Genomic DNA, 13261 nt, shown 5'->3' on the forward strand with positions numbered 1-13261 from the left:
GTCAGCCACTTTCGCACCGAATCCGATGACGATGTTTTCACAAAAATGGGTGGCAACTTTTCCCGTCGTTCAAATTCTTCCTTCTCGCTCACGTCCACAGGGAGGGTAGCGAACTGGTTTCCAGACAATTTTTGAGCGTCCTTGCTCAAACTGCCTGGTTTTGCAGGTAGCGCTTCGGCATTCTTTAGCTTCTTCAAATCTGCCGATCCTACTGGTGAGGACCGCCTCTTTTTCTTGCCCTGAGGCATTTTTGCACTTTTTAAGCACTTTTCAGGAGCTAAAATCCAGGAGTACCTCACTGAATGATGGTCCACAAAGGAATCATAGATTGCCTAGATTTTTTGTTCTATGAGCAATTCTCTACGAAATCGATCTTTTTTCTTCAATTTTAATGTTTGTATTTTTTAATCTGGCTGAAACTTTTTTGGTGCCTTCGGTATACCTAAAGAAGCCATTTTGCATCATTAGTTTGTTCATATAATTTTCCATACAAATTTGGCAGCTGTCCATACAAAAATGATGTATGAAAATTCAAAAATCTGTATCTTTCCAAGGAATTTTTTGATCGATTTGGTGTCTTCGGCAAAGTTGTAGGTATGGATACGGACAACACTAGAAAAAAAAATACACGGTAAAAAAAACTGGTGATATTTTATTTAACGTTTTGTCACTTAAACTTTTTAAACCAAGACTAGCATTTTAAAAGGGCGTAATGTTGAATGTTTGGCCCTTTTGAAATGCTAGTCTTGATTTAAAAAAATTAAAAAATATTTTTTTCGAAAAGATCGGAAAATTCCACGTTGAGTTGCTGAGATATTGACATTAGAAAATGGTGGGTTGTTTGGGTGACACTTAGAAAATATCAATTTTCCTGTTTTTAAACCTTTGCATGGCAATATCTTAGCAACTAAGGGTCGTGTGCACTAATTAAAAAAAAAAAAACTGCGTCTTTTTTCAAAAAAGTCACCTTAAAAATGGATTAAACTTGAAAACGTTGCACTTTATCATAATTTCACTGAAGTACTTTTTCATTGCAAATTTGATATTACATCGAAAAATGAAGTTGAAAAGTTTTTGTGACCAATATTTCAATTTATTGAAAAAAGCAGCATTGATTAAAAATCAAAACTCGGTCAAAGATTTTTTGCACAACCTGGAAATTTCTGAAAAGTTGGCATTTGATGTCCTCTAAAACCAGGGGGCGACATCTATATCTCACTACAGGCAGCTCGCCCGTAGCCAACACAAGCTGTCAACTTTGGCACCAGAACAAAAGGGAAATGCAGGGTTGTTACGGACGGCGCGGATCGCGCGGATGGCGCGGATGGCGCGTATCGCGCGGATCTGGCGCGGATTTGCTGGCTAATTTTGCTCAGGCGCGGATTTCGCGCGGATAGCAATTTTGATAAACAAAATAATTGAAAACGATAGAAATTCTTTCACATTACAAAGGAAAATATTATTAGGAATTAAATGAATTCAATCTTTTTCGTTAAGTGCGAAAATATCAATTTCTAAGAAGTTGTAAATGAAGAAAATTTTCTTCTAAAATTTATTGATTGCTTTTTTTTCTTAATACGAAACTTTGAAATAATCTTCAAGGAGCGATTTTTTTTAATGTATTGAGATTTGTTATATAAATTTAACATAACATTAGAACTCATTATTATTAAAACATCTGCTGTTAATTAAAAAAAATACCAATTTTATTAAAATCAAAATAACAAAATTTGAAAAATTACAGAATTTTAAAAATTTGAAGCTATGAAACTTTTTAGATTCTCTATGTTTTTTCAATATAAAAAATGTTTCTTTTTTAAAATTTTTGGTTTATTGAAAAAAATAAAAATTCTGTTGCCACTCTGATTCAGGTAGAATTGATTCTATTCCCAATTATCACAACATGACGAAATCCACTTAGAAATCTGCTAAAATCTCCGTCTAAAAGCAAAATGTAATGTTAAAATTAAAAAAAAAAAATCTGGAATTCAACAATTTGAAACTTCAGAATTTACAAGTTCAAATAATAAAAAAAGAATTCATAATTTGAACTTGTCAAAACTTACAGACTCAAAAAACTTAAAAGTACGAATTATTCAATTGAAAAATTACGAAAATATTACAATTGATTTTTTGGTTAATTTTTAATGTTTTAAGAAGAAATTATTGAATTATAAAATTTTTAAATTATTAAATTATTGTTAAACTATTTAATTATTAAACTATTAAATTATTAAATTATTAAATTATTAAATTATTAAATTATTAAATTATTAAATTATTAAATTATTAAATTATTAAATTATTAAATTATTAAATTATTAAATTATTAAATTATTAAATTATTAAATTATTAAATTATTAAATTATTAAATTATGAAATTATTAAATTATTAAATTATTAAATTATTAAATTATTAAATTATTAAATTATTAAATTATTAAATTATTAAATTATTAAATTATTAAATTATTAAATTATTAAATTATTAAATTATTAAATTATTAAATTATTAAATTATTAAATTATTAAATTATTAAATTATTAAATTATTAAATTATTAAATTATTAAATTATTAAATTATTAAATTATTAAATTATTAAATTATTAAATTATTAAATTATTAAATTATTAAATTATTAAATTATTAAATTATTAAATTATTAAATTATTAAATTATTAAATTATTAAATTATTAAATTATTAAATTATTAAATTATTAAATTATTAAATTATTGAATTATTAAATTATTAAATTATTAAATTATTAAATTATTAAATTATTAAATTATTAAATTATTAAATTATTAAATTATTAAATTATTAAATTATTAAATTATTAAATTATTAAATTATTAAATTATTATATTATTGAATTATTAAATTATTAAATTATTAAATTATTAAATTATTAAATTATTAAATTATTAAATTATTAAAATATTAAAATATTAAATTTTTAAATTTTTAAATTTTTAAATTTTTAAATTATTAAATTATTGAATTTTTAAATTATTAAATTATTCAATTATTAAATTATTAAATTATTAAATTATTAAATTATTAAATTATTAAATTATTAAATTATTAAATTATTAAATTATTAAATTATTAAATTATTAAATTATTAAATTATTGAATTATTGAATTATTAAATTATTAAATTATTAAATTATTAAATTATTAAATTATTAAATCATTAAATTATTAAAATATTAAATTATTAAATTTTTAAATTTTTAAATTTTTAAATTTTTAAATTTTTAAATTTTTAAATTTTTAAATTTTTAAATTTTTAAATTTTTAAATTTTTAAATTTTTAAATTTTTAAATTTTTAAATTTTTAAATTTTTAAATTTTTAAATTTTTAAATTTTTAAATTTTTAAATTTTTAAATTATTAAATTATTAAATTATTGAATTATTAAATTATTCAATTATTAAATTATCAAATTATTAAATTATTAAATTAAATTATTAAATTAAAAATTTTTATTATTAAATTATTAAATTATTAAATGATTAAATTATTAAATTATTAAATTATTAAATTATTAAATTATTAAATTATTAAAATATTAAATCATTAAATTATTAAATTATTAAATTATTAAATTATTAAATTATTAAATTATTAAATTATTAAATTATTAAATTATTAAATTATTAAATTATTAAATCATTAAATCATTAAATTATTAAATTATTAAATTATTAAATTATTAAATTATTAAATTATTAAATTATTAAATTATTGAATTATTGAATTATTAAATTATTAAATTATTAAATTATTAAATTATTAAATTATTAAATTATTAAATTATTGAATTATTGAATTATTAAATTATTAAATTATTAAATTATTAAATTATTAAATTATTAAATCATTAAATTATTAAAATATTAAATTATTAAATTTTTAAATTTTTAAATTTTTAAATTTTTAAATTTTTAAATTTTTAAATTTTTAAATTTTTAAATTTTTAAATTTTTAAATTTTTAAATTTTTAAATTTTTAAATTTTTAAATTTTTAAATTATTAAATTATTAAATTATTGAATTATTAAATTATTCAATTATTAAATTATCAAATTATTAAATTATTAAATTAAATTATTAAATTAAAAATTTTTATTATTAAATTATTAAATTATTAAATGATTAAATTATTAAATTATTAAATTATTAAATTATTAAATTATTAAATTATTAAATTATTAAATTATTAAATTATTGAATTATTGAATTATTAAATTATTAAATTATTAAATTATTAAATTATTAAATTATTAAATCATTAAATTATTAAAATATTAAATTATTAAATTTTTAAATTTTTAAATTTTTAAATTTTTAAATTTTTAAATTTTTAAATTTTTAAATTTTTAAATTTTTAAATTTTTAAATTTTTAAATTTTTAAATTTTTAAATTTTTAAATTTTTAAATTTTTAAATTTTTAAATTATTAAATTATTAAATTATTGAATTATTAAATTATTCAATTATTAAATTATCAAATTATTAAATTATTAAATTAAATTATTAAATTAAAAATTTTTATTATTAAATTATTAAATTATTAAATGATTAAATTATTAAATTATTAAATTATTAAATTATTAAATTATTAAATTATTAAAATATTAAATCATTAAATTATTAAATTATTAAATTATTAAATTATTAAATTATTAAATTATTAAATTATTAAATTATTAAATCATTAAATCATTAAATTATTAAATTATTAAATTATTAAATTATTAAATTATTAAATTATTAAATTATTAAATTATTGAATTATTGAATTATTAAATTATTAAATTATTAAATTATTAAATTATTAAATTATTAAATTATTAAATTATTAAATTATTGAATTATTGAATTATTAAATTATTAAATTATTAAATTTTTAAATTATTAAATTATTAAATCATTAAATTATTAAAATATTAAATTATTAAATTTTTAAATTTTTAAATTTTTAAATTTTTAAATTTTTAAATTTTTAAATTTTTAAATTTTTAAATTTTTAAATTTTTAAATTTTTAAATTTTTAAATTTTTAAATTTTTAAATTTTTAAATTTTTAAATTTTTAAATTTTTAAATTTTTAAATTATTAAATTATTAAATTATTGAATTATTAAATTATTCAATTATTAAATTATCAAATTATTAAATTATTAAATTAAATTATTAAATTAAAAATTTTTATTATTAAATTATTAAATTATTAAATGATTAAATTATTAAATTATTAAATTATTAAATTATTAAATTATTAAATTATTAAAATATTAAATCATTAAATTATTAAATTATTAAATTATTAAATTATTAAATTATTAAATTATTAAATTATTAAATTATTAAATTATTAAATCATTAAATCATTAAATTATTAAATTATTAAATTATTAAATTATTAAATTATTAAATTATTAAATTATTGAATTATTGAATTATTAAATTATTAAATTATTAAATTATTAAATTTCTAAGGTACTAAATTATTAAATTTTTAAATTATTTAATCGGGTGTTTTTTTTTAAAGTTCCAATAAACCAAATTTCCAGTTTTTGCTGTTTTGGGTGTTTTTAGAACCGCCTTGAGTCAGGGGTATTGAAAAACACCCAGAAAACAAAAACTGAAAATTTGGTTTATTGGTCCTTTAAAAAAAAAACTGCAGAAATTATTATTTTTTTGCCATTTTCTTAGTTCGGATAATTTTCGGAGTCATATTTTAGTTTAGAAAAATTTAGAGAAGAAAATAATAGAAATTTCGTGGTTCGATTTTCCAGAGTTAAGTTTTGGCGAGAATTATCAAGTTTCAAGTCCCTAGATTTTATAATTTGGTGATTATGGCTTTAATTTTTTTTCCTGAATTTGTTTTTAAAGCAACGATATTTAAAGTGTTGCAAAAAATGCTAATATTGTTTCAGAAATGGCAATAAAGGTTCCATTTGGTACAGGTGGGATATGAATCCACAACTGATCAACGGTACCGATCCAAATGCCTTCTGTATTATTCTTTTTTCGTTTAAAATTTCATTCATTATGTTACTCTCTTCTATGTTTGTCGCAATTTTTTTTATATGGCGCGGATTTCGCGCGGATTGGGTTTTGGGGTCGGCGCGGATCTGGCGCGGATTTTTTTTCGACTTTTCCGTAACAACCCTGGAAATGTCAACTTCGGCTCCAGCTCAAAAGAACAGCTGCTCGTTACGGAATCAAAACAAAGCAACTGCGCACTGTAAAAAAAGTACAAAAACTGCAGGCATAAAATGGAAACAAAGTAATTATTGTTTTTATTTAAAATTTTACCGCAATGTACGTTTAAAAGTTAGTGTATGTTTGTGAGGTGATTTTTATCAATTTATTTGCAAAATAAACTACTAACGTAGGGATTATTAAGCACACATCGGGCAGATGACCTTTTTTAAAGTTGTACTTTTATCACAAGAAACGTTTAACTTAACTACTGTGTAAATTGTGATTTTTACTACAGTAATTCTTATAACAAAAATTTAAATAATAATAAAAGAAATATTTTTGTTTTCACTGTGCGCAGTTTGCGCGCGTTATCAATCTCAAGCACCCAAGATGGCAACCTTTAGCATCCCCCTGTCTAAAACATATAAAAAAATGAAAAAAAAAATAAAAATAGTGTTTTCTGCAAATCAAGTTTTAGTCACAAAACGTTAAATAAAATATCACCAATTTTTTTAACCGTGTATTTTTTTTTTCTAGTGAAGTCCATACCTACAACTTTGCCGAAGACACCAAATCGATCAAAAAATTCCTTCAAAAGATACCGTAAACCGGGGTGACTTTGATAGGATTTCAATTTGTTTTTAGAATATTTTCCAACAGGTAAGGTTTTTCTCAAGATTATTATATTTAAAACATGTACTGGGGTAGACTACACAAAGTCCATGCACTATTTCGGAAAAAAAGATTTTTCAATAATGTTTAGAAAAATAGTTACGTTGAAAATTCTTACTTTTAATTCCGGGGTGACTTTGATAGTCATAGTTTTTCTTGTTAAAATCATATTTAAGTTGATCAATCTTTATTTGTACGCTAAATGTACCATCACTAAAGTAGCTGATATAGTTTTTAAGAAAAAAAATCAATGTTTATATTTAGTTAACTAAGTGTATAAGCTTTTAAGCAAAATACATATAAATTTTTGGTAAAATTGTTAAAAAGTCGGAATTTTGCCTGAAATTGTATCACAAGTTTTCACATTTTACATGAAATTTGTTCAACGGAAATTGCCTATAAATTTTGAGATTTTTTTAAAAGTGTGTTTCAAAAACACATATTATTTATTATTTACAAACTTTTTTAACCTTCTCCTAATGGAAAATTGTCCAAAGAATCCGAAAATGCATTCCGTTTTCCGATTAAAAATCATGTTCGTTGAGAAAATCATGACACTTTGAGAAGTTTAAAATAATGACTTTCATCAACATTTTCTTAACTATAGTTAACTTACTTTTTAAACTATTCCTAATTTTATGAAAAGTTCTTCTTGCGGTACTTTGAACACTTCTCTACCACGGTCAGTATGTTTCTAAACCATTCCTTACGTATTTTAATTGTACTCATCATTTTGCGGAAAAATCGCAAACCTATCAAAGTCTCCCCGGATATCAAAGTCACCCCGTTTTACGGTACAGATTTTTGAATTTACATGCATCATTTTTGTATGGACAGCTGCCAAAATTGTATGGAAAATTATATGGAGAATCTAATGATGCAAAATGGCTTTTTGGGCATACCGAAGGCACCAGAATTGCTCATCTACAAAAAGTGATATTTTTCAAAATTCTTTTTACCGATCTTTCGTGCGCGAGAGAGGAGAACATTGCTCCTCCGTTCCGATATTCACTCTTGATAAGTGTTGAAAGATTTTGTTTTGCTGATGATTCTTCCATCGCTGTTACTGAGGAAAGATGTGGCTAAGCTACGTACAAATAAGGAGCCTTTACCACTCTCTATAGAGCATCAATTGTTTAGCCAGGTGAGTAGGTAAGTGGGACATCAATTAAGTTCCCACTACAAATTCACCAGATGTCACAGCACACACTTTTTCAAAATGGTCCATTAACCATCCATCTCCGAAGGCTTGTTCCACGGCAGCGTCTTAATGAACTTATCACATTAACTTGTTTCATCACCCATGTCAACGAACCAGTTTTGGCCTGGCCAATGTGAATCAACCGGTCGCGTGTGTAACAGTCCCATTGAGTTTGAGCTGAGCCTGCGAGAGAAAGGTACTTACGATACCTGAATGAACCAACCAACGCCCCTTTTTAGGTTGTTTGTTTGTTGATCTGTCGAACGGGTGTGACAAAGATGAATATCACAGCTTTTCTTGATTTATTCTAGAGCCGTGTATAAATATGCACATATGTTTGAGAAAGGTTTGATGTTTAGTATTAATAGAGTGGTAACTGAGGCGTTAAATTAAATCCCAGCAATTTCAGACTGAAGAAAATCATGAAGAACTCGTTCAGCGTTCAGCTTCGAACCTTTTACCAACGTTTCAGTTGTTCATCCAAAGAAGGCATCAACAACAAATACCAATTATAATTGCACCGGCGCATTGCTCTCAATTCCCAATCGAGTTGGAATTTATTGCTTCGGGACATATTTGGTTTCAGCAATCCCCTCGTCGGCAGAACTCGATCACTTGGGGAAGATATGATGGAAGGCCGGTCAGCTGTGTGTTCTGCCATGCGATAGTGGCTTCTCAGTTTCAGCAACGGCGCACAACACGATCTTCATGGGAAAACTCGGTGGCGCAATTGGGGTTCCTGCCGTGAGCGCGCACTTAAGCCTAATTTCGGTAAACGACATACATTACTGCCAACAACAAAGCCGGTCTACGCGTCTATGGTGAGAAATTAATTATCTAAATTAAACTTGACTGACTTTGAAAGCTAAACCTTTCGTCAAAACTGTCACCCCAGCAATACTTGACCTTTTAAGTAATCACGTCGTTGAAAAGTGTTGACGGCAAGAATTGCTCATGTTGTCACCGCGGTCAGAACTGCCGCCATTCAGGTACCAGCCTGCCCTGGTATTGCCTCAGCTGGAGCCGTCGACAGTCTTATCTGTCCGTCCAGGCGTTATTTGAGGAAATTGTTTGTCCGAAGGTGACTGCAATTTGTGCACTGCTAACTAACTCAATGGCTTGTTGTCCATGAAATCAAGTCCAGAACAAAGGGTTGGGTTCACTCGGCCGGATAAAGGTTTGATAGTGCGGCAAACAACTCGGCAATTCCATTTCCAGAAAGACCTTTGAACTCTCGGCATTGGGCGTAGGATGAGGGTGCACTTTGGTGAAATATGTTCTCGAACGAGCTTTTTCTCGTTTCATTTGCGAAATCAATTTATTTCTGATCGAAACACATTCAATCTGAATAACATGGAGTTAAACTTTCTGTTCAGTTTAGCATGGCAGCCTCGAAAGTTCCACTCCATGTTGCACGGTACCCGAGCATGGGTAAATAACAAGGGAAATGCGTAATAATACCTTTCTCTGGTATCAATACCAAATTTTGGTATTCCTGGACCCTTTAAAATTTGTCTTAAGGATTATGCAAGAGCAAAATGTGGTATCATACCAATTTAAGGTATTGTTTTGATATTGCAAAATTGCAGAATTTGTCAATGATCGAACACCACATTTTGGTATTCTTTTGGTATTACAGTATTTTATCAAATTCCTCTGCAACTATGGGAAAATTTTGACCAATTTTGACAAAATAATTAATTTTGCGCTAAAATGATGTCTCAAAGCAAATGCTTTAATTGAAATCCGGAAATTTCAAACTTGATTTTAAACATTTTTGATATACCCCCTATAGAAATGACTTGAAATTGTGGAAAATATTCTAAGTCAGGATGGCACATTTTGGTATTATTTTGGTATTAAAGTGTTTTATCAAATTCCTCTGAAACTATGGAAAATTTTTGACCAATTTTGACAAAATAATTAATTTTGCGCTAAAATGATGTCTCAAAGCGAATGCTTTCATTCAAAACCGGAAATTTCAAACTTGATTTTAAACATTTTTGATATACCCCCTACAGAAATGACTTGAAATTGTGGAAAATTTTCTAAGTCAGGATGGCACATTTTGGTATTATTTTGGTATTAAAGTGTTTTATCAAATTCCTCTGAAACTATGGGAAAATTTTGACCAATTTTGACAAAATAATTAATTTTGCGCTAAAATGATGTCTCAAAGCGAATGCTTTCATTCAAAACCGGAAATTTCAAACTTGATTTTAAACACTTTTGATATACCCCCTACAGAAATGACTTGAAATTGTGGAAAATTTTCTAAGTCAGGATGGCACATTTTGGTATTATTTTGGTATTGAAAGGTTTCATCAATTTTCTCTGAAACTATGGGAAATTTGTTAAAAAAATTTTACGAGTTAATTAATTTTGCGCTAAAATGACTTGAAACCCAAAAATGTTAAAGATGATTTTAAAAATTAGTGTGATATACCCACTAATATTTTTTTCAAAAACGTTGAAATATCTCTAAGTCAGGATAACCAAATACTTTGAAAAAAGAGTCAATCGACAGATTAATGAATTTTGGTGAATTTCAATTCAGTTTCATTTTTATAATACTTATTTTTCAATCTTGTTATTTTTCAGAAGCTTCAAGAACTTCAAGCACAGGCCGTTCATCAATGACAAATGCATTCGGTGTGGTGAAGAATATCACTAAGAACAACATGGAATCATCAGGTGAGTAGATTTGGCTGTTGCATATGAATAATTTCCGTTTTTTCACTAACTGCAACTGCTGCACTAAAAATGGTATGAAAATACCAAATTTTGGTTTTACTTGTTCAAATACCAGCGACCATAATGTGCTCTTGGTTGCCCAGTAATAGATGGTAAAATACCATGAAATCATACCAAAATCATATATGTGAAAGACCACAGAAATACCTAAATATGATTTTCCAAGGGCGCGGGAATACCTAAAAATAAAACCATGGCAATACCAAGTTTTGGTATTCAAGCAATGTTCAAAAATCCAGAAGACCTCAACTTGGTATTGAAATGGTTTTATTTTGAGGTATTATTTTACCCTTGGAATAACATGGTTTGGTATTGTTGTGCCCTTACACATACAAGACTTTGGTATGATTTCATGGTATTTTACCATCTATTACTGGGCAACCAAGGGCACATTTTGGTCGCTGTTATTTGCCCAAGTAATACCAAAATTTAGTATTCCCGTGTTATTTACCCCTGCTCGGGATATCTGACAACAATTTGTGTTTTTTATAGAAATATACTTCTGTTTTAATTTTAACAAATATTTTCAGTCCAAACACATGTTTGCCTTCAGCGCCATTGCCCACAGCTCGGTAGCTGACACATGTGTCCAGAACCAACACGCGATGACATCGGGCGCGATAAGCTTTCGTGGAGTCCACCGGTGGTTGTCGTACACACAAACACTTCCAATTACGAATCGTGACCGAAATTAACGATTCGACAAACCAGATTAAATATCTGTCATTTCACGGCATCGACACGTTCCAATCGAGTCCCAAAGTTAGCTCCACAAACGCTGCTGCTGCGTGTTTTCCGCGCCTAATTGCAACTTCCACTCCGCATCTTTGCTGACACCTTTTGAAGTTTTCGAACTGGCCTGAGGAAAATTGACCGACTCGGCCATTCTCACGGACTCTGGCGAACCGTGGCCACCTTCCTCGATTCGGTTACGCAATGGTCAGCTGATTGTAGGAAATTGTCCTTCCTGCTGTTGGTGGCACATGTCACGAACGGAGTAGGGGGTTGTCCACGATCAAGTTCAATGTCTGAGTGGAAAATGTGCGCCCAAGGTCACCGAAGAGGAGGGTGCGGTTCGTGTTAAGTTTTGGAGGTTATGAGTATTTATGAGCGAGCTTATCACTGTTTGCATGGGTGAACTTTAGATGATTTATGTCGGAAAACTGTGGAGCATTCTTTTTATTAGAGAAAACGATGCTTTTGATCCAATCAAGTGTGAAGAACTAAGCAATGATGATCGTTCAAATATTTTTTTTTCATTTTCAAGGATAATACGTGATGAGGTAGATATTAGAACCTCAAAACAAAATTAACAGAGTTCACAATCGACATAAAATAAAGGTAAATTATCAGAAATCAAGATATTCCATTAGTGAAAAATGCGTTTTTCAAATTTCTGAGGATTTTGATTTTCGGTGCGAGTTTTAAACTGACATCGCCTTGTAGGTGAATTGATCTTAAATAGTAGTTTATGCAACAAGTTGCAAAAAGAGGATTTTTTCAGCACGAGTCGTACATTTATCCAACGTGGTTCACCGAGTTGGATAAATACGAAGAGTGCTGAAAAAATCAAGTTTTGCAACGAGTTCCATACAACATTTTTTGCAATTCCAAAAAACACACACTGAGTGAAATTTTATGTCAAATTTTCATGTATTTTGTCAATAAATCGTTTAAATCAAAAAAAAATTGAAAAGTGTTACTTTTCGAAACAAGTGCTGAAAAGTTCAACTTTTCAGCACCCATTTGAGTGCTGAAAAGTAGAACTTTTCAGCATTTATTTTGAAAAGTGTTGCTATTTGATTCTGTTATTTTTGGTACAGAAAAGTAGGCTATTTCGTCGTTCAAGAATGACCGGAAAAGTAAGTAGTTCACGCCAGAATTGCAAAAAAATATTTTAGTCAACAGGTTTGTAGAGAAATCTCTTATCTTTAAAACCTTTAAATAAAATTTGTACCAGCCTAAAAGGTTATGAATAAAAGAAGAAACAAAATATTTTCTGTGTACCTCTATTATTTTGCTTAAGAAAGTTTATCATAAACTACAATGAAGACACCAAATCATTCAGAAATTCTCTTCATACAGTATGGTATTGTATGGAAAAACTAATAACACAAAATGGCTTCATTTGACAAAAGGTCATGGAAAAAGTCTCAAGAAAAATAAAACTAATCATAGAAAATTACTCATCTTTAAAATTCATAAGGCAATAGATTTTCAAATACTGTTTTTAAATAAAATATCAAAAACAAAATTCAAAATGTCTTTTTTTAAATTAAGAAGTGCATTGCTTTTTTAAACAATCTGTAGTTCATCTACCTTTGTTAAAATTATCTTTTCCAGTCGCAAATTAAAAAAAATCCTAAATCTTTGTTATAATGCTGAAAATGTGGGGTCCGCCTTTTCTGTAGTA

This window comes from Culex pipiens, chromosome 2 (genome assembly GCF_016801865.2).
Source record: "Culex pipiens pallens isolate TS chromosome 2, TS_CPP_V2, whole genome shotgun sequence".
Lineage (NCBI taxonomy): Eukaryota > Metazoa > Arthropoda > Insecta > Diptera > Culicidae > Culex > Culex pipiens.